This window comes from Ascaphus truei, chromosome 4 (genome assembly GCF_040206685.1).
Source record: "Ascaphus truei isolate aAscTru1 chromosome 4, aAscTru1.hap1, whole genome shotgun sequence".
Classification (NCBI taxonomy): domain Eukaryota; kingdom Metazoa; phylum Chordata; class Amphibia; order Anura; family Ascaphidae; genus Ascaphus; species Ascaphus truei.
This window is the reverse complement of record NC_134486.1, coordinates 326,057,397-326,079,665: the sequence shown is the minus strand read 5'-3', so window position 1 is coordinate 326,079,665 and position 22,269 is coordinate 326,057,397. Positions and strand designations below refer to the sequence as shown.

The 22,269-nt window shown below is 42.6% G+C and overlaps 1 protein-coding gene across 3 annotated transcripts in view; it reads left to right on the top strand.

The window, feature by feature from the left end:
* The window catches only part of KCNQ5 (potassium voltage-gated channel subfamily Q member 5), a 699,212-nt gene that overhangs the window by 501,526 nt on the left and 175,417 nt on the right, over positions 1 to 22,269 (top strand). The window lies entirely within an intron of this gene.

Here is a 22,269-nt window from a genome sequence, read left to right as displayed (position 1 = left end):
TGGATGTATTCGTGTGCATAGGTTGTGTGAATGTTGGTTGTGTGGTTTTGTGGGGATGTTGATTTTTAATATAATAAATATTTAATATTTTTAGAATGTCTGTGTTTTTTGTAATAATGTTTTGGGGGACATACAATTGTTCGAGGAGTTTACTTGAATTTCCTCTCTCTGGCCATCAGCACATCTCATTTTCTCTCTCTCTCTCACTTCCCCCCTTCTCCACCTCCATCGACCCCATGTTTATACAGAAACCTGCGCTCTATTAAACTATCAGCTTTTGATTCCACTTTGCACTCCTCCATCTCCTCTCTCTGCTCTTCTCCAGACTCTGACAACCTGGTCAGGAAATACAACTCTGCCCTATCACCCTCTCTTGATCTACATGCCCTCTTTCTCTCTGCCATTCTCGCCCTTCTAACCACCTGACCAAACTGCCATACACGCATGCTCCACTCCTGCACTCGCTCCTCTGACCACCTCTAGAGGAAATACTCTTGCAGACTTCCTTCCCTACAAATGTATCCTATCCTGTTTCATCTATGCCCTCTCCCAGGCTAAACAAACCAACTTTTCTTCACTAATCAACATGCGCAAGTCTAATCTATGCCGACTCTTCTCTGTCTTTGACTCTCTTCTGAGATCACCATCTGCTACCTGTTTTTCTTCCTCCATTTCACCTTAGGACTTTTCTGACTATTTCAAGAAAAAGGTGGAATCTATATGTCAAGACATTCCTTCTGTATCCTCCTCCCATCCTACACCTTTTACTAACTCTCCTCCTGTGTTCCTCAACTCTTTTTCCATTGTCACATAGGAGGATGTATCACTGGTGATCTCTTCTTCTCCCTATACTATAAACCTTTTGCTCCTACTCTAATCCATATGCTCACACATTTTTAACTCCTCTCTATGTTCTTGTACCTTTCCCTCCTTCTTCAAACATGAAACAGTTATACCATTACTCAAAAACAGCAAGCTTCACCCTAACTATCACTCTAACTATCATCCTGTCTCCCTCCTGCCTCACGCCTTGCATTCTCTCGCTTGCTCCATTTTCTAACCTCCTATTCTCTCCTATATCCTCTACAATCTGGTTTCTGCACTACTCACTCCACTGAAACTGCCCTCACTAAATAACTAATGACCTCCATGCTGCCAAAGACAACAGTCACTACACTCTGCTCATACTTCTCGGCCTCTCTGTAGCCTTTCATTCTGTGGATCACCCTCTTCTCCTTCACATTCTCCACTCTTGGTATCCGTAACAAAGCTCTATCTTGGATCTCCTCTTACAGTACCTCTTCCATCGTACTTTCAGTGTCTCATTTACTTACCCCTCCTTCTCCTCTTTCGATCTCTCTGTGGGGGTACCCCAGGGGTCTGTTCTGAGACCTCTTCTACTAAATCTTTACACACTCGCTAGGTGACCTTATCACATCTCAGGGGGTCATATATCACCTCTATGCTGATGACACACATTTACTTTCAACCCCTGACCTTACACCTTCTGTACAGACCAAAGTTTATGAATGGCTTACCGCTATATATGATTCTGGATGGCTCTCCGGTGACTCAAACTTAACATGTAAAAAATGGAGCTCATTGTATTTCCTCCCAAAACTGTCCCTACTACTGCCTTCTACATTACTGTTGGAACACTATCATACACCCAGTATCACTAGCATGCTGTTTAGGGGTCACATTTGACATTTATCACATTCAAAATGTAGCTAAAACGTAATATTTTTCTCTGCAATATTGCAAAGATGCCCCCTTTCATCTCTTGCTCTATTGCTAAAACGCTGATGCAGGCCCTCATTCTCTCCCATCTCAACTATTGTAACCTCCTTACATTCTATCCTAAACGCTGCAGCCAGAATCACTCTACTCTTTCCTAAATCTGTCTCCTGGCTTCCTATCAAATCCCGTATCTCAGACTCAATTCTCCTCCTCACTTTTAAGGTTTTACACTCTTCAGCCCCTCCTTACATCTCAGCCCTAATTTCTCGCTATACACCATCTCAACTCTTTAGTTCTGGTCAAGGATGACTTCTTGCTACCCCTTTTGTATCTAAAGCCCTCTCCCACCTTAAACCTTTCTCACTCACTACCCCACACCTCTGGAATATCCTTCCCCTTAATATCCAACTAGCACTGTGTCTATCCACTTTTAAGACCTATCTTAAAAGCACCTCCTTAACTAATCATATGGGTAGCCCCGTGGCTGATACCATACACTTCCTACATCGACCTTGGCCCCTTGCAGACACACTTACCAGAACTGTATTGAAATGGTGGAATGGTGCTCAAGTGCTGGGTCTCATATATATACTGTTTTTCCTTTCTATAACCATAATCAAAGAAGAAACAGTTCATGGGGAATATGAATCATGATCCAATAAATCCAGTAGTACCAAAGCTGTGATAAGGGCAAAAGCTCCCTGAAGGTAGGGGATGGAATATGAAATACCCCCTCCCCTCCTCATTGGGATGGCCCTTTAAATAAAGCAATGGATTACTCACATATCTTCCCCCGCAAGTTCTTTCAGGCGTGCAGCTGTACCATGGTCCAGAGATATCCCCAAAAAAGTTTTCCAGCGCACAGCAACAGACAGTCAGGTCATAGGAAATTAAATCTTTATTAAAACTGTATTAAAAAACAGAGGGTGTAACCACTCCTACGCGTTTCGTGCAACACACACTTCATCAAGGAGTCTCTGACTGATGCTAGGTAGTCTATTTAAACCACAGCTGATTACACATCTCGCGCCAAAATCCCAATGACATCATGTCCCATGATGCTTCACGCAATACCTAACAGCTATCGCGCATGCGCAAAGGACGCACCTGGGCGTGCGAACGCCATGGCCCCGAGCACCCCACGGATCTGGCAACCGCCGGGTCTGCAGAAAGTATACGCCCCCAGCATCCCCGTATCCATGGAGACGCCCCACAACGTCACCCGCCCGATGCAGTCATTGTGCATGTACTGGACGCATGCATTATGTGCACTATAACCCCAATGATGCTGAGGTACGCGCGCTTCCCTATCCGCCGCCCATCCGAGCAACAAAGTTGTCCGTGGCATAGGCTAGGAACGAGCGCCCACTATTAATGTATACACTAAAACAACCAGCTGGGTGAAAACTTGTTCCTCGTGAGCCAACACAAAACCAAACCTATTTAAAAAGAAAAATATATATACAACAAACATAAATAAAGAGCAATAAAAGGCCCACACATGAAAAACATGTAACTCATAAACTAAGACTTTTTTTTACCAGAACACCTTCCTACTGTCTCTGTACATTCTTTTTACCTACCAATTAGATTGTAAGCTCTTCTTGGCAGCGACTCCTTTTCCTAATCTTATTTTTATGTCTGAAGCACTTATTCCCATTAAGTGTTATGCATTATTTGTTCATTTTAATATTATGTCACGTGTATTAGTGCTGTGAAGCGCTATGTACATTAATCGCGCTGTACACATAAATATATACATAGTGCCATTATTGTACATAATAAGTGTTTGTAACTTACCTGTGTATTAGTACAGTACTTTAGGAGTCACCAAATAAAACCTTTAGTCACTTTCAGTGGGCCCCCTTTTAGCCAACGTTGTTCAAACCTACCCTCCCCCCACCCAATGTATTGTGTGTCAGAGCACAGAGCCGTGGCTGTCGTTTAATGCAAAGAAAAACTAACGTGGTTTGGGGATTAAGCAAGCAAAAGGCCCCACGTGAAACATGACCCCTCCGGCAGTTAACAAAAGTACAACAATGTAAAAATATACATTACAAAACAAAGACGTAACTTAACTACAACACAACCATAGCCCACTCACCACCTACCTCCTCTCCACACCCCACTCACCCTAACCATTACATTTCAAAATCCTCATTGTATCAGATTTTTTTTGGAGCTTTCTGGGAATACAATGGACATCCATTTACAGTGTACTGTATATGGAATGTTTTTTCTTCTCCATTTCCTCAGCACATTCATTACATTCATTCATTACAAATAGAATTCTCCAGTCTATACGATTTCATACTTGAAGTAATGAATCTCTTCACATCAGCAGTTCCTTCACTAATAGGGATATTGGCTTCTTTTATGTGATGGGTGGCACAATGTTCCCCCAGCTTCTCATGTCTGCACTTTTTTGATATGTGATTGTACTAAAAAGTGCTAGACTCTGGCTGTACTGATTTTAGGATACTTTCAAGAACAATAGTGGCATCTTTGTATCCTTGCTTTTACCAATTCTTTTGGATACTGCTGTTACCGATAATGTCTAGCATTATCCAGAAATAGAAATATAGATGTATTTATAACGTATCCATCTATATGAGTATTGCTGGCTTAGAAGAATTAACTAGGGAAACTATATGTCTAGCCTTATCTAGAAATAGAAATATAGATGTATTTATAATGACCATCTATATGAGTATTGCTGGTTCATAAGAATTAACTAGCAAATATATGTTTCTAGTTAAAATATATGTTTCAAGTTATCCACCTATAGAAGTATCTCTGGCTTATAAGAATTCATATAATAATACGGGCAAAACTATTACTTAAGGAAATAGATGTGTAGATATTTGTTCCAATAGGATACACATCCACACATGCACATCCTGGTTTATTTGAGTTATAGACACGATAGAGATGGCTTCAATCAAATAAACAGAAATGTATTATAACAGCAACAAAATATAACAATTACACAGTTGTACTAATTAGACTTCCTTATAAGGTTTGTACTTATTACAGGCCTAATAAAACAATACAGTACAGTTCATCCTATCTAACAATACATTGATATAAAATACATATATATATACAGATTTACAAGTGCACAAGAATTATGATCATAATTACCTTAAATGATGTCTATTGGAATTCCAATAGGTCTTTCTGAGCGCTCCCTCTAAAACTCTTCTCTCCTTTTCCTAACCAACTGAAACCCTGTCTCTGGTTTAAATGTTTTTCTAAATCCATAGCTGAACATGTAGGAGGTTTCTGATTGGTTGGGAAAAGATACTCAAACTAAATGATGTGTGTATTTCTTTGAATTTGATGGGAAAATCTAGTAATACCTGATCTATCATATGATGGCAATAAATGTTGGACAGGTCAACAATACTGGAGTTTGATTTGATTGGGAAAATGGCATATGTTTCCCCTGTGGTCTAAATGTTAATTCAGGAAACACAAGTCTTGTTTTAAGTCCCTGATAATAAACAAAATAATGTTTATTATCAGGGTGTGGAGCAAATAAACATTTTGTTTGTTAACTTTCCCTCACTTCTTGCATCTTAATTAAATGTGTTGCAAGGTGCAGATATCTACTTCAAAGACAATTTTCTGGGGTAACAGTGTGCAGTTATTTAAGTGATCTTTTTTGGGTAGATAAACAACATCAGAACTTGCTATCACAGTGTTTATAGTCCAACCCCATCCCAATCCCCCACCCCATTGTGGTTTGCTTCTGAGCACAGAGACACAGATCTAGTTTAATGCAAACAACAAAAGATATGTTTTGGGGATTAAGCAAACAATATGAGGCCTTTCTAAATCATTGCTTGGTTGGTCAAGCTGCACATATCTTGCAGTACACAACGTATAGAACAGCAGCTTTAAATAACTGCATCTGCATAGACCCAAAATGTATGTTCTCTTCATGAACCACACAACTCTATAGTTTTTAGTAAGAATACCAACCTCAGTCTTTTCTCACTCTCCAGGCACTGCAATGCATTAATAAGCATGAGGCATGGGAATACCCCTGGCCCTTTCCCTGAGCATTCCTGTCTGAGCTGAGTGTGAAAGAAATATTGGATACTAAAGTATATATTACTGGTACTTAGAGATGGGCAAAACAATTGGGGACAGATTTGAGTCAACCTCGGCTTGCCCAGTTCCTTTGGTCTACCAATTTCTCCGGATCAGTCTCAAAAAGGGCAATCCACTTTTTTCGGGTTGTTTTTTCTATCACTGACAATCCACATGATTAGAAGCTCATTAGTAGTTTGCTGGGCAGGCTACAACACATACAGTATGCCATCAGCTTATAAGAAGCCACCTGTCCCTCTCCCCAGAGCTTCACAATTTTCTTTTATCCTACCTGGCTGGAGCAGGTTGTTTGTCGCCCCTGTTTCTAACCCTGTCATTGTTTTCTTGTGTTCTTGCCCTTAGTAATAAACTCGTTTTTGAGCACTAGTAGCCAAATATGTCTAATAGCCCATTTGCCAATTTGTTTTCAAAACAAAATAAATACACAATAAAATAACATTTACATAACAGTTCAATACATTACATAGAAAGCAATCAACCCATTGATTGTGACTGTGGTAAACTGCAGTATGATCACAAATGGGGCAAGGATTACCACAATGACAATCAATGGGCAACCTTAAAAAACATACAAAAAATAAAATACATTACAATTAAATAAAAACAAACATTTACCAAAAAATGCTTGATTGTCACTGTACCATCTATACCATCAAAAGGGGCATAGATAAACACATTGCCAGTCAATGGGTACCTGAGTCAGACATGCAGGGGGAAGGGCTGATGGACTCCATGTGGTCTCAAGACATGAAGACTCAAGGACCAATCTGGAAAAAGAAAAATCAAGCAAGAACCATATCGATTCAGCTTCCCCACAAAGCTGGTTCTGAAACAGGTATCTCATGCACCATCAAACCCATTGCACCATACTCCAGAACCAGCTCACATCTGACCAATCACACCCCACTCGAGACAAAGCTCACCCCACCTTGGACCCATCACATCCCACTCCAGACCCATCTCACCCCACCTCTGACCCAGTGCACACCACACCAGACACAGATCACCCCACATCGGACTCAGCATATCCAACCAAAGACCAACTCCAGTCTAAGTTTAACTGGTGCTTTGTTCAGGGATAGCATGATATTGCCAAGTGGTTTTTTTGGGGGCAATTGTTATGCTGATATGCTTGCATACCGGATTGTGCATAGTAACCTGAGCAGGAGCAGAGACTGGACTTAATCGATTGACCTTGTGTTAAAGAGGATGGACCATATGGTGAGGAACATGGATGATCTTTATTTGCTTGTGTGTAGACTGCTGCAAGTGATCACGACATCACGAGGAAGCCTCTTCTTCCACCCATGTGCCTCAAAGCAATACTCCGATGATGGGAAGCCCATGCAGTCTGGGCATATCGTCCTGCTCATTCAGTGACTATGACATTGTGTCTGTGACCTCCCCATGCTACAGAGACTGACCTACAAGAAAGTGGCATTTCTAAGAAGTTTCCTGTGCCTGTTTGCCAAAGCACACCTGCAGAATCTGAATCATGGAGGCATAAATACACCTGTATCCCAGTCAGTGTGGATCTAGTAGATAACATCCGTCTTTCCATAATACCCAGGGAAACTTTGGAAAGGGATGCTACATGCTGCAGGGGACAGACACATTGATTTGCCCAAATAATCTTCTAAGATCATGTGCCTTTTCAACTTTTGATGGCTTCCATGGTAAGAAGGCTACACCTAGCAGTTTGAGGAGAGCTTTTTTAGAAACATTTAGGAAGCAGTATAAATACATTACTGCAGAATTCAAGAATGTTAAAGACACAATGAATGGACTATTATGCCATTTGAGGACTGGGGGCTCAAGTAATCAATGACTGAAACTGATGAAAACATTAAATATTTTAATGAATACAGTTTATTGCTTAATTATGTTGATAGTGTTCAGTAGTGTTCAAGTGGAGTAGGTTACCTGTGCTCATTTTTTATGATTCCATTGTTTTAATCCTTGTTTTCATCCTTATTTTGCAGATTCTGAAGGTTTCTCAATTTCAACATCTTGCTCATGTAGAAACCACATCCAGTGACAGACAACATCACTATTGACTAATTAAGGTAATAATTGCCTTTTTTAGCATCTCGTTGCATTGTAGTTCTTGCACACATGCGCATTAATTTGATGAAACACACACTGTATATGTTCCATCCAGTAGGTATAGAGTGGGCATGCACAGTAATTGAATGGAACACATACTGTATGCATTCCATTCAATTGGCATACAGTATACCTGTACCACGCATGCGCACAAATTCAATGGGATGCATATGCGTTCCGTACAGTATACATGGAGCATACATGCACAGTAGTGTTCAGACAGAAAAGCAGTGTTTAATTAATGCATTTATCTTTTGATTATCTTCCAGGTGAAACTGTACAAGAGATAGCCAGGGCATGCTGGTGGAAGAAGATTGTATTATTTTTGCTAAGTCTTTGTTATTTTTGTTACTGTATAAATAAATATTTTCATAAATCTTACACCGATGTATAGTACGATATATGTATGTCTAACTTATTTGAATAAATATGTAATCATTTATAAAGACTAACTGTGTGTTACCTGACGTTTCCTAGTATTGGAAGAGTGTATGAGAATAAACACATGACATTACTGGAGCAATAGCCTCGGAATACTGTGTATTGAATTTAGGTTAAAGACACATTAGCACTGCCTATCGTTACTGCAAAGTACTATGGCAGCCGCAAATCACCATTTGTCAGCCACATTTCAGCCACAGTCCCGGGGCTGCGACATGCAAATAAGTACCGGGGAATTGCACTTGGTTTCGCGCAGTTACTTCAACTATGTCTTGCTACATCTGTAAGTTTCATAGAAAACAGTTAAAATCAAGTTTTCAATTAAGGCCAGAAGGGTATTATGTTCCCAAGGTCTCCATCCAGAAGGCCTCAATTTTAGGAAGGTGCCTACACCCATCCCCAACCTCTTCTTAGAAGTTTGATCTGCACCAAAATTTGCCAGCGTAGTTGAGAAATTCCATGTAATGCATCATGAAAGTGTTTAGTTGGATCCACTCGTGTCCGTTAAGGTACTTTTATTTTTTGGGATGTCTGGCCTATATAGCCCTTGCAGACACAAGGGAAAATGTGAGCATACTGTAAAACAACAAAAATAACTTATCAGCCATTGCTCCAATCCACAAGGGCATCCAACGTCAGGAATGAAGTTGAAAGTAAGATGGGCACACGGACTCGCTAATAATCATAAATATATTGTGCCAAGAACTCCAGAGTTCTTGGCACAATAAATGTAAGATTATTAGGAAGTTTGTGTGCCCATCTTACTTTCATCTATATAGCCCTTGCCACAGCGGCACTTGATTTTCTAAATCACATGTATACAAATATTTTATTCTCAAACGAATGCCCTTGGTAGGGTGAGTAACTATATTCCCATTAATAATTGCATTGCAATTAGCACAGTTATCGCACAGAAAGGTACCAATTAGTGGATTAGAGAGGTATCTCTGAGCATTTCAGCATGCTCAGGAGACGAGATGAGTGGTAGCGTTATTGACTGGGACAGAAAGTGGAGTAATGAAGCTTAGTTAAAGTGGGATTATGATAAGCTCCGTTTTTGGATAGTTTCACACGATGGGAGGCTATTCAGCATGAAATAGCAGAGAGATAATCAGTGACTTGGGACTGGATTTCAAGAGTAAATATAGGGGATAAAAGATACCTATAATTTATAGCATTTTTAACCATTTTGAGTAAGGAAAAGGAACAAATGGGAAAATGTTCCCCATTGCAGACATTTTCTCACAGTCAAAGACAATCACTTACGAACAAGCAAATCACCAAAATAACATACATAAGCCCTCTGTTTCCTGTGTGTTCCCCAGAGTCTGTGTATTTAGGGGAAATGGTGCTCAGCAGTCTGCATTCATAACTTCAAGCCCAATTATATCTGTCACTCAATTGTTTAGATAACTTTATTCTCTGGAGATATATATCGCTCTCTGGGGTATGCAAATGGGAAGTTAGAACATTGCATATGTATAAATAATTCTTATTGCATTCGATGACAAAATATAAATGTACAGTATCACTGGCAACAATATTTTGTTGCGAACACGAAGCAATGTTACAAGACTACTGTTTTTTGCCCTAAGTAAGATCATTGTGTTAATGTTCATTTTAAGTTAATGTTTATAATTTTGCTAGATATTAACAGCCCACAAATATTTTCTGTTTAGAAAGTTTGCAAATCTGTACAAATATTTTGCACATCTGAATTGCTAATTTAATTTTTTGCTCTTCTAAATTTCTGACAGGGACAGAAAAACTTGGAAAAATAGACCAAAGCATAGATTTGCATTTGTCTAAACAGGGTTAAAGAATCTGAGGCTATTTGGCAAAGTCTCTTGTCTGCTAACAATTAAAAACATACATGACAACCTCCATATTTAAAGGGGTGACTCCTGATTTTGTGCTCAATCTCCCACCTCCCTCTTAAAAAGTAAGAAATCTCCTGAATGAAGATCTAATCCATCTCCAAAGGATAGAGTAGACCCACCTGTTGCACTCAGGGGGGGGGTGGAGGGACCTTATGGAGGCACTGTGTAGGAATAGGTAGATCTAGTGATGTCAGGAGGAGTGATTTATATTACTTTAGGGCGGAGTCAGTGACTTTACCAGGGGCAGGATCCTATTGCCCTATTGACAGGGAGAAAATGTTTGCATGCATGAAAAATGACACCAGATTTATTAAGGAAAAATATTCCCATGGAAACCAATGGTTTTTTAAAATTGATCAATCTGATACAGTATTTTTGCATGACATACCCATGCCTAGAGCTGGACCCCTTTCCCATTCCATATAAACACACGATACAGCTTTTTGGGAGAAATTAACGGCCACAGCTTTATTTATAATAACAGATTAATATTTCATAATTATCCCCACTACGAACCCAGCCAGATTGCTCTTGTCACATCTACCAGAGCTTGAGGGATACCCTCAGCTCGTCCTCTTCTAGCCATTAAGTACCTTAGTCTGAATGCAGAGAGCCCCATCAGAACATCACTACCACACCAACCGAGCCTAGTCTGGAATGGCACAGCCTTCTACAAATTCCACCTGGAAGGTTACCACCATTCTGGCCGCAATAGATTAGAATGGAACCGCCTTCCCCAACTAAAATACTTCCGAGGTCTGCGACCTCCCTCCAGAAGCCAATACTAACTGAGTCCCACTCAGTAATATTACTCCCGCCACCAGCAAGTTCATTTAACAAGCCTTAAACTGGCCTTGCGAGCCACCACTAGCAGTGCTGCAGTTTCTAGTGTGCCTTGCCACGCTAAAATCAGGATATCATTCCCGATATCCGATAAATGGACCTCATCCTCTTGAAACAGACTTTTCAGCCCCCCTTTCAGGTCCTCATGCCTTATTGTAAATGTAGCTCCCTTTCCCCCATGCCTAGGGAAACTACCAGCGCTAATGTTACCTGGGTAGCTGACAAGACGCCTGATCCTCCGCTAAATGGTGCCTGGGGTGACCTTGTTCTCTTATACACAGCGCCTCCACCTAGGAAGGATCCTCACACAGAGGGATAGCCCATCCCAAGACAATACAACCAGTAAATACACACCAGGGTATGATATAACAGTATTTACTGGACACGTACTTATAATAAATGATTACACAATACAGCACATACAATATATATATACATCCGAGGAGTATCTCCACTGTACTTGGGGTGTGGTGGCACAATGTCAATCTCCAACTTGAGTGTAGGGAGTAGCACTACCCCGTGGCTCGTTTGTGCACTTAGATGGTATACATGCCCGGGCACTCCAGCACCTGGGTGTTGCTGAATAACCATTGATCAGTCTGTTCCACCGAAGGCGTCCACCTCTGCATGGGCTGGACTCCCGCTGGAGTGTCCCATCTTAAATAGTTTATCAGATCATCGGTGGTCTACTCCCAGACCACAGGACTTGCACACCGCGTGGCGTCCATCGCCGGCGTACCTTCACTATAGGTAGCTACTGGTGGAAGTGTCCCTAACTGTGGGCCTTCCCTGCAGCAGCCACAAACTAAGGATGGTCGGAGCCTATCTTGGGCCTACAGGGCAAAGCTAGGCCTAGTCCAGGGAAGCACTGCCGCCTGGACACTGCTTCTCTCTTCTGCCTCTGGATCCCGACTGACGCATGGTGCCCTGCGCACCAAATATATATTTTTCCTAGTGCCATCCTTCCTGGAGCCCTATTGGCTGCTGCGCCTCACACGTGGAGCAGCCCCTGGGGCTTCTGGGACTTGTAGTATGGAGCCTTTGGTAATGGCTGCTGCACTCTACCTATCTGCGCATGCGCGAAGCTCGCAATGCGCATGCGCACACATTCCAAAATGGCCGCTGCATAGCTCCGGCGACCCGGCCGCCCGCTCGGAGCCCTGGCAGCAACATCCCCCGCATTAACACTGGAGGTAAGGGGGAACCAAGGGGGACCTGGCTACATAAATCCAGCACAAATCCGCAATAGCCTCATTTATTTTCCTCCTAGATCTTTTTACAGCTGCATCATTCCTGGCCCCATGCCAGCGCAAAGTAGGAGATTCTTCTGAACAGACAATCATCACTTGATTAAATCTGGTCACTACAGTATCCACCCTCTGTCCCACTGCATGCTCCTCATTAAATCCAGCTATGGGACCGATGCTAACCCGTTTCCCCCGACATGCAGCAAAACTATCAGATGGGGCCCTACCCCTTTCCCTTCGCAATAACTTGGGCAGCAGTTGGTCCCAACACATCCACCTACTGCCCACCCAAAACATCTTGGCCTATTCTGCCCTTATCCCAGACTGCCTTACCCCTGGCCTATGCTCCACTCGCTTTCCTGACCAGTGAACATAAAAATCCCCGCACAGCCAGACTTCCAAAGGGCCTTGACCTGGACAAAAAAACAAAAATCAATTGCAGAATTATTTTAACAATTTGTACAGGGTCTAACATAACTCTTAAAATGCCCTGATGACAATCTGCCAAAAATTTTAATAATTGCCTCCCTTAGGTCTAGTCTATCGACTTCTGAAAGAATGGGACTTGATTATCAAGTCCCCAAACCCTGCTATCTCTGCACATTTTTCAGAACCCTTCTGAACTGGAAACAGGACATCGTTGTTCCATCCTCGTGTATAAGAAAGGAAGGCACACCACCCTCTGGCCTATGCTGTCAGTAATCCTTCACCCACTATACAAGACCAATCACACTGCCCTATAAACCCCCTGGGGGGATCCATTTCCCTTTTCCTGCCTGGTTTGTTTTAGATCTACTGATCTCCTAAACCTCAAAGACAGTGCATCCCACTCCACATCCTCTCTTTGCAACTCCCCCTCCCCCCACCACCACCACCTTTCTTCGAAGTGGTCACCATTTCACTAATATGCATGGCCCCAAAGAAGGCCAGGCAAAAAGCTATGCCAAATAGCATTGTTGTTGAAATAGGGGTCCTATCACCCTTGATTTGGCCCCCTCTTCCAACCCGCAACCACCCTCTGAATTATGAAATCCTTAGTAAAATCCCTGTCTCCCTTCAACTTTAAGAAGAAGGAGATGCCAGCTAAAAATTTGACAATCATTGAGACTGAACCTCCCAATTCCCGTTCCTTTAAGAGAAACCTTAACATTTCGTCCATGGTTTCTTCCATCCTTATGCCCTCAGGCCTTTGTTCTTCCCTGTCTGCACTTAACCAGTCCAGCCATTCGTCCCAAGTCCTGGTATATGCTGACCACGTACCCGGGGCTATAGAAGCCCTCACAGCTCCATCATCCTGCACTGCTTCCTGCCACAGGTACAGGGGGCATGGTTCCCTTGTCGAGGCCACTCCCGGACACAGTTCCGGAACACAGTGAACTGAAAACGATTAAAGGCATCTGCTATCTTGTTAACCACCACCAGCGGAAAAGAGCTCTGAGAACATTAAGTTCCCCATAAACTCCTGTTTCCTCCACTCCTCCAGCCATCGCTCAGCGCACCATCTGCCCTGAAAAAATGCCCCAAAACCCACAGATCCAGCCGCATCCGTAAAGATCTCAATCTCTCCACCACTCCTTGTAAAGTCAGCGTATGCCCATTGTACCACCCTAGGAATGTGTTCCACACTTGCAGGTCCCCCTTCAGTTGCTTTGAAACCCTGATAAATTGGTGCTGCGATTTTACCTCTGACAGTGCAAATCCCAATAGCCTCCCAAACACCCATTGGTAGGATTCTAGTTGCAAAATTGAAATAGCCTAGCAGGGACTGGAACCACCTCAGCGTGGCTTTCTTGTGCCTCATAAACTCCCTCACCAAAGCCCTTAGCTCCAAAGAGCTTCCTGGGCAGGAGATGGTACTTCACCTTCACCGTATCAACTTCAATCCCCAGAAAGCTGATGCATACGGCTGGCCCTCTGTCTTGTCCTTAGCCAAAGGAACCCCGCAAAGTGCCATGAGTTCCTGAAATTCCCACTGTAACGTCCCGCACACATTGGACCCATCCCTTCCTATGAATAGAAAGTCGTCCAAGTAGTGCAGGATACCCCCAACTCTGGCTACATCTCCTAATGCCCAATCCAAGAAGGAGCTGAACGTCTCACAGTAAAAAATGAGATCGAACACCCCATTGGGTGGCATATATCTACAAAGAATTCCTCCCCCAGCCTGCACCCCAGCATGTGGAAGCATTCTAGTGCACGGCAGTAGATGGAATGCCAACTCTGTCAGCTTTTGCTATCCATGCCCCCGGTTCAGCTTCCCTTACAAGATCCCTGGCCCTGTCAAAAGATGCATATTGCATGCTACACAAGTCCTTGTCAATCCGATGATTCACTGACAGCCCATTCCAGTATGACTGGTGATGTATGAAACAGAATGAACTTGGATCGTACTTTGGGACAACACCCAATGGAGAAACTCTCAACCCTGGTAACGGGGAAGAGGAAAACGGTCCTGCCATTCTGCCCACCCTCAACCCTTTGCTATTTTAGCCCATACTACCCCAATGTGCATCTTCAGTGATTTCAAATTCCTTCTACAGAGGGGAACCTTCAGCTCCCTAAAAGGGATCCAAAAAACACTCCTAAAACCCCTCTAACAGCTCTGTTGCCTTCCTATTCGGGTAGCGGTGAAGCCACAGTGCTATCTATCAATGTGCACTGATGTCCTCGATCTTTGTCCCAGCCTCTCCGCTTGCTCTTTTCTTAAATTCTCCCTTGCCCTTTTTAAAGCACTTTGACATGGGGTGACTACCCCTGCAGCCATTGCACTCATGTTTAAACTGACACCCTGCACCCCACTTACACTGGCCCTCATTATACTGCCAGCAAGAACCCCCATCCCTATTCCCGTCCGACTGCCCAGCTTGCTGTGAGATTCCAGATCAAAAGGAGTCAGTTTAATGTGGCATAATTTTTCCCATCCACATGTCTATATCCTTCACGTCCCACTGCCTGTTTCGTAAATGCCTTGCCTCCTGAAAACCATGGTGCACTTGATGCACTTACCATGCCCCCAATGACCCTCTGTATCTGGGTGGAGAATTGACCCCCTCCCCCCCACTCACCTCCTCCTCCGCTGATCCCCACCCACCCATATTCATCTCTATCTACCCCCCCCCTCTGTATGTGCCCTAAAACTAATCCTGTCCCCTTCCAGTGCCCCCCCTGTCTTGGTGTGACTTACCTGCTACCCGCTGCTCTGAGGTTGGTGGCACTCTTCTGCGCTACCCGGGCATCTCTTGCTTTAACACTATCTCTCCTCTCCTGCCCTGATGGGCTCAGCCTCAGTCGCAGCCGATCCATGCTGCGGTTCCTGCTCCACTTCTTCCTACTGCCTTTGTCGATGTCCCATGCTGGGGCAGCCATGCCCCCACTCCCTCTCTTGTCGTGTCTTGTCTCGCCATGCTTGCCAGTCCTGGTAATGACACCTCCTGGCCTCTGCCACTGGAGCCCACCCTGCTACTAAAGATGGGTAAAAACATCAAAATCTGTTTACTTACACTTTTCCTCCACAATCCACTCTCTGGTGCAAAATCTGTTGACGGATTTGATCCAGTCTTTATCTGCATGTTTTTTTCTGCTGAATCCGCGGTTGTCTACAATTCGTGCAGATTTACCCTCGAAATCAACCATTTTGTCCAATCCACTTGGATGTTACTGTGGAATCCTCCCTTGTGCCTATTCCACAAGGATTCTACCGAAAATTTGCCTCCATGTCCATCCGTGAGAGCTTCCCCTTACAAATCCTCCTCCTTTAGCTAAATCTGCATGAATTTCACCCCAAAATCCGTGACCCAGTTTAAATCCAAACAATACACACAAAATCCGCACTCTCTACCAAAATCTACGCCAAATACACACGTATACCCGAAGTCCATGCTCCACACCTAAATCCGCACACACGGATCAATGTCCCCACAACCCACGCTGCGTACTGAATCCGCCCTAAACCGCAGACTCTGTGATAGCTCCCCAACCTGGCACAATCCACCGGAGGATCATCCAAAATAACAATCCGCCACTGGATTCCAGAATCCACAACCAGCTCACCCTGCCAACTATGCCTAAATGAGCTAACCTTCCCAAAACTAAGCCGCAAAAATCCGGGACCCATAAAAAACACCCAATCTGCGGTGGTTTGCAAAAAACTAAGATAAAATTCCTCCTTTTCTATGTTCCGCCATCCACTTGCCTCTCCATTCCGCTGGGCGATCCGGCTAAAATCCCCACTCACCGCCGAGCACGTGAGCCAGCAGCCACTCAGGAACGCTCCTCTGTGCTTCCTTTTGCAGATCCCTTGTCCACGCATCTGCATCGCTGACCGCCATCACCTCTGCTAGGCCCTCCGTGTCTTTCTTCCGCCTCACCGTGCCACCATCTCTCAGGATCAGGATACCAGGAATCAGGAACCAAGAAAATGTGACCGCTCCAGTAGATCATGGAAGAAAGAGGAATATAGGATCCCTCCTCATGCCTTAAGTACCCTTTCCTTATCCCCTCCCCCTGACCTGAGATAACAGCACCTTAGGGGAGGGGCCCTTCAGTCTTACATCATGCCGCCCATTCCTTATAAGTCCAGGGATCGCTCTAGTTTTGCAGCAGAGAGACTTTGATCAATGATCTCCTTTGTGTCTCATTATTCTACTGTAGTAGATGAAAGCTTTGCTTGTCTTCACCTGAGTGCACAGCTTTAACTAAAAACACAAACTTTTCTAATTAACAGAGAAGCTCATTTGAAAGAATCATTCAACTTGACACTCAACACGTTTGCTCCAACCTTTTTTATTTGTTAACATCTGTTTCTTACTATGCTGTGTGGCACAATCGATTTGTATAATGCTGATTCAGTTCCCTGATGTGTATTTTATTTGTCATTTCAATTTATCCAGCTTTTACTGTAGAATATCTCTCATGAAGCCACACAAGTGCTCTGGCTTATTGTTTTCAGTATCCAACACAACTAAGTCATCATTTTTTTTATATTGTGAAGATGGCACATTCTAGCATCAGATCTTTGATTGCAATGACTGTTGCTTAAATAAGTATTTTTCACAGTATTTTGGACATGCGATGTTGCTGTTTGTTTCTACACTCAGTCGTCAGGAATTCCTCTGTGTACAATGAAAAGGGAAAACATTATTTTCTGCTCTTTTGAGATCTTTCCATATGATTATCTTGTTGAAAAGTCAAGACTTGAGTCATTAATACATAAAATACTAGCCTCTGTGCTATAAGGAATAATATGTCTCCTTAGGCAACTCTGCAGAGGTAACATTTCCTTTGAAATTATAATTGAGGAGCTCAGGGCACCTATCTGGGAACTGTTTTAGCAAAGCATACTGTGTTTTAAGATGCCAGCTCTCAGGCTGGGATTTACTAAGCTTCGATGCAGGGTATAGCTAAGTGCCATTCAAGTCTATAGCAGTTAACAACGCATGTGAATCCTGTGAGAAAAAATTAAAACACATCATGTGAACAGAAAACACACTTGAGTACAATGTTTGTAGGTTGAGCAGCAGCTGGAGGTCAGTAATGAGGGGATATAGAGGCATTTATTTTTGACGTTTTGAATATATTACATACAAATTATGAGTGATTGAAGGCTGAAAATAATATTTGTTTACTTAAAATAAGTCTGCAATCAATATTTGTGTTCCCCAATGAATTGATCTTTAGCATGGGTAGGAGCATTGGCTTTAGCATTCATGAACTACAATTTTCCAAACAATCCAGGAATATGAGGACAATATGGCTCCTATCTGCTAGTGTATTTGAGAAAGCATTGTTAGCATGAGAGGCAGTGGGATTTTGTCTGTATCAACAATAGGTATGGGAAGTCTTAAAACCTAGGATTATATGGTTTGGATAAGCATCTATATCTACTGGTTACTGATGTGCCAAATTCAGGTGGATACTTGTTTACAGTAGGACCTCTACTGTTGTCCTTTACTCAAGATTGCCTTCCCACAGCGTTGAATTATGGCAACGTCTTCCAGTCTTGTGTATCTTAAATACATGTGTGTTAGGTGCTATCAGTTTTTTTTAGCAAAACATATCGATTGTGGAGCCAAACCAATTCCATTCCTATCTGCAAACATTTTCACAATTTCACAATCTCCCACGGAAGAATCATATCACTTATCTCTCCCTGGAATTTCAGGGTTCCCACACTTTATGAATTTTTCTAAACGCCGTTAATCTCCCCACTTTAAAGAAAACAACCTTTCTTTGGACTCTAAAGTTTGTCTTAATATATAAAATGGCTTCAGAACTTTGTTTTTATAATACTTAGGTACATGCCATCTTTACTCCTGTGTCTGTGCACACCACATACACGCCTCAACATAAAATATGACCACATAACGCCTATTTTTGCAATAGAAACATATATCTAGCCTTGCTACCTTCTAATCATCAAGTTTGGTATCATTTGATTTGTGGAATCGCTACGGTTAAAAAAAGTTAGTTGTTATTCTTGCAAAATTGCTGTCAGGCCCAGAATTCCATATTTTTTATCTTTTAAAAGGTATGGCTAGTCACGCCCCCTGATACGCTGTAGAATTCTTCCAAGAATGCTTTTCAAGGTATATTTTAAAAGTCTTGTTTATTCTATTGAAGGGGAAGCCATATTTCAATCTTCCCATTAGAAAAACAGATGTTCTTATCAGTGGTGCTCAACTCCAGTCCTCAAACCCCTTCAACAGGTCAGGTTTTCAGGAGGGCCGGCATTAGGGCCGGCATTAGGGCACGGCGAGCAAGATGACTACATTGGGTCTCGCACCTTTAGAGGCCCTGCTCTCCCTCCTCTCAATCCTCCCCTCTTGTAAGCACCAGGATCAAACTTTCACCTGAACGGAGAGGGGAGCTGGAGGAGGGAGCACAAGGCCCCACCTCCTCCAGCTCCCCCTTCCGGTCGGAAGTTGGATCCTGGCACCAACAGGAGGAGGAAGAGGAGGTAGTGCAGGGCCCCTGGACTGGCAGAGAGAGGTAGGGTGTGTGTGTATGCACACACACTTACTTCTCCACAGCAGGCAGCCTCTTGCAGCGTCACGTAATCATGACATGACGCCATGACATCATGACACCATGACGCTGCCGGAGTAGGGGTGCTCATCTAGGTGAGTCCCCCCTTTTTTTATGGTTGGGGCCCGGGAGCCAGCGTACCGCCTTGGGCCCCGCAAAGTCTAAAACCAGCCATATCCCAGCTTCAGCAGAGGTAGCTCAACTCTGATTGAACCACCTGTGCTGAAGCAGGGACTAATTAAGCCATCTGTTCTGTTGGAGGGTGTGGGGGGGCTTGAGGTTTGGAGTTGAGCACCTCTGCTCAGGATAATCAGTCCTTTAAACCATAAAGCTAGGGCTGGTTTGTGTTGACAGGCCATAGAAACAATTCTTGTATTTTTAAGACAATTTGTAACCAACATTAACCCCTGAAGTGCCAGTTTGATTAAAATACTTAATATCTCATGATATTATCATGCCAATGAGTCACACATGTATTGGTGGTTATGGAAACCAAATACACTCTAAGACTACAATCTTCTAACCAAAGAATTGCACCACCATTAATGTATCATGGGATGAAGGAGGGGCCATTGTTATGAGTTTTACAGCATGTCCAATCAATAAGAATGATAGGTAAAATTATCAGCAATCCATGTTCCCTTTTTGTAAATACTAAATATTGCGTTGTTTTAGAATTTCATATTCTACACACTTTGTAATTTTTCTTTATCAAAAGTGTAAAATACCCTGCAGTGTTTGAGGAGAAAATAATCCTTCCCCTGACAAAAAGAGGCTGACATTCAGAAAAATGATAATGTGTATTTACTATCAGAAAAAAGGGGAAGGGGAAACACAAAATGGATGTGCCCCCAAAAGAATTCACTTAAATGCACACCGCCCAAATGTAAAAATTAACTTTTAATAAATCCTTAAAACATATATTACCAAAGTAACGTGTGATGTGGATTAAAAATGTATTAAATCGTAGCTATCAAGCAACCGTGTCATTGATTATTCATACTATCCCGGTATCATTGATACAATGGGATGTTAAAGACAGGGAATGCTATAAGTAGGGTATAAAACCCCTCTGGGGTAACGGTAAGACCAAATGTGGAGTGATATATAATTATATGCAGGCAAGTGGCCACAGGATTAAATATCCTAATGCTGCTAAATATAGCCCCCTGCACATTTACATGGAGATTGGTCTAGATAATGACGCTGGCATGTGATTGTCTAATAACTGTATTGTAGAACTTCCAAATACCGCAATACTTGCTTAAATGCACAGCAATATAATATGGAGACACCTCACATTGGGTGCAGGTATAGCAGGCACACTGACCATGGATTGATAATAAATAGTTAGCTCATATGGTCTACTCAGTTACACCCAGGATACTGCAAACACTACATTAAAAACAGCTCCAAGTAGGAGACTGACAACATTGCGCGTCCAACGCGCGTTTCCCTCCAGCAAAGGAGCTTCTTCAGGGACAAGTATTACTGGGGGAATGAGGTCTAAACCCTTTTATACCCTTACAGCACCCTAATTGCACAATCAATGAATAACAGCTGTTGCACATGCGCACTGAGGTCCGTTCCAAACTGGCTCAATAAACTACTCAAAAGTTAATAAAAAGAGTTTTATTCATGAACCGCAGTGTTGTGCCTTCATTTTACCATATTCGCGTTGTTTTCTGTTCATTTATTAAGCTTATAAAGCCTTTAAACATTCGCGCCGAACAAAGTGTCTAATGCGCATGCGCGGGGGCTTTAAACCCATTCTGGGAGTCCTTGCATGCATACTGCGCACGCGCGGGACCTTAGAAACATTTTAGATCGACTACGTCCACTGCGCATGCGTGGGGACTTAGGAAAAATTCCAGTCATTTCCCATGCTTATAGCGCATGTGCGAAGACTTGGAAAAAGTTTTAAGTGTTATGAATATAAGCTGCGCATGCGCGAGGTCTTCGGAATAATTCCATTGGCCCCCCTTATTCATTGCGCATGCGCAAGAACTTAAAGTTAGATTATCCAGTCCCAAAAACATTGCGCAGGCTCCGGGACTTTAAATTCTGCCCATTATTGCCGCGCATGCGTCGGGACTTATGAAAAATACACAATTCCAAGTCCGCTTATAACGCGCATGCGCGGCAACATAGAAATCGCCACACTTTAGATCTAATGGTACAGCGCATGCGTAGGGACTTTGAAATATTTCCATTGCGGTCTATATGGATGGCGCATGCGTGGGTACTTAGGAAATTTTTGCGAATTTTACCTGATGATATTGTGCATGCCTGGGGACTCTAAATTCATAACAGAGACTCCCTAGGTTTTATGATTGTAAAGTGATATTAAGCATTGTCCATTCTATGACACAATGGACCTAGGGACAATGTAATAAACTGTGTGACCAGGTGCTGATTGCATAAAGATGGTATTATGTATAACAAATGTAACGGGTGATGAAAAAGGGGGAGGGGAGAGAAAGGAGGGGGGGGGTGGGGGGAAAGGGTATATAAGACCTGTAGTACACATTTATATTGTCCGGTGATTATACCAATAAAGTTGATTCTATACAATCCACCATAAATGTAGTTTATTGAGCAATGTGTCGGCTTAGAATGCAGTGATTGATGATTAGATTTAACAATATATGAAACGTAAATGTATGTATGTACAGAATTAATTGTATATAATTATCATATATGGCACATATACGCACATTACACGAACACTATGCCCACTGTTGGGCGTAGGACTTTAATAATATTGTCACTAGTCTAAATAATAATAGTAGTTTTTAAATATAATAATAAATTAAATCAATACCGATAGCTGGAAATTGTCATAGCAGACAATGGAAAAGACATAGCTG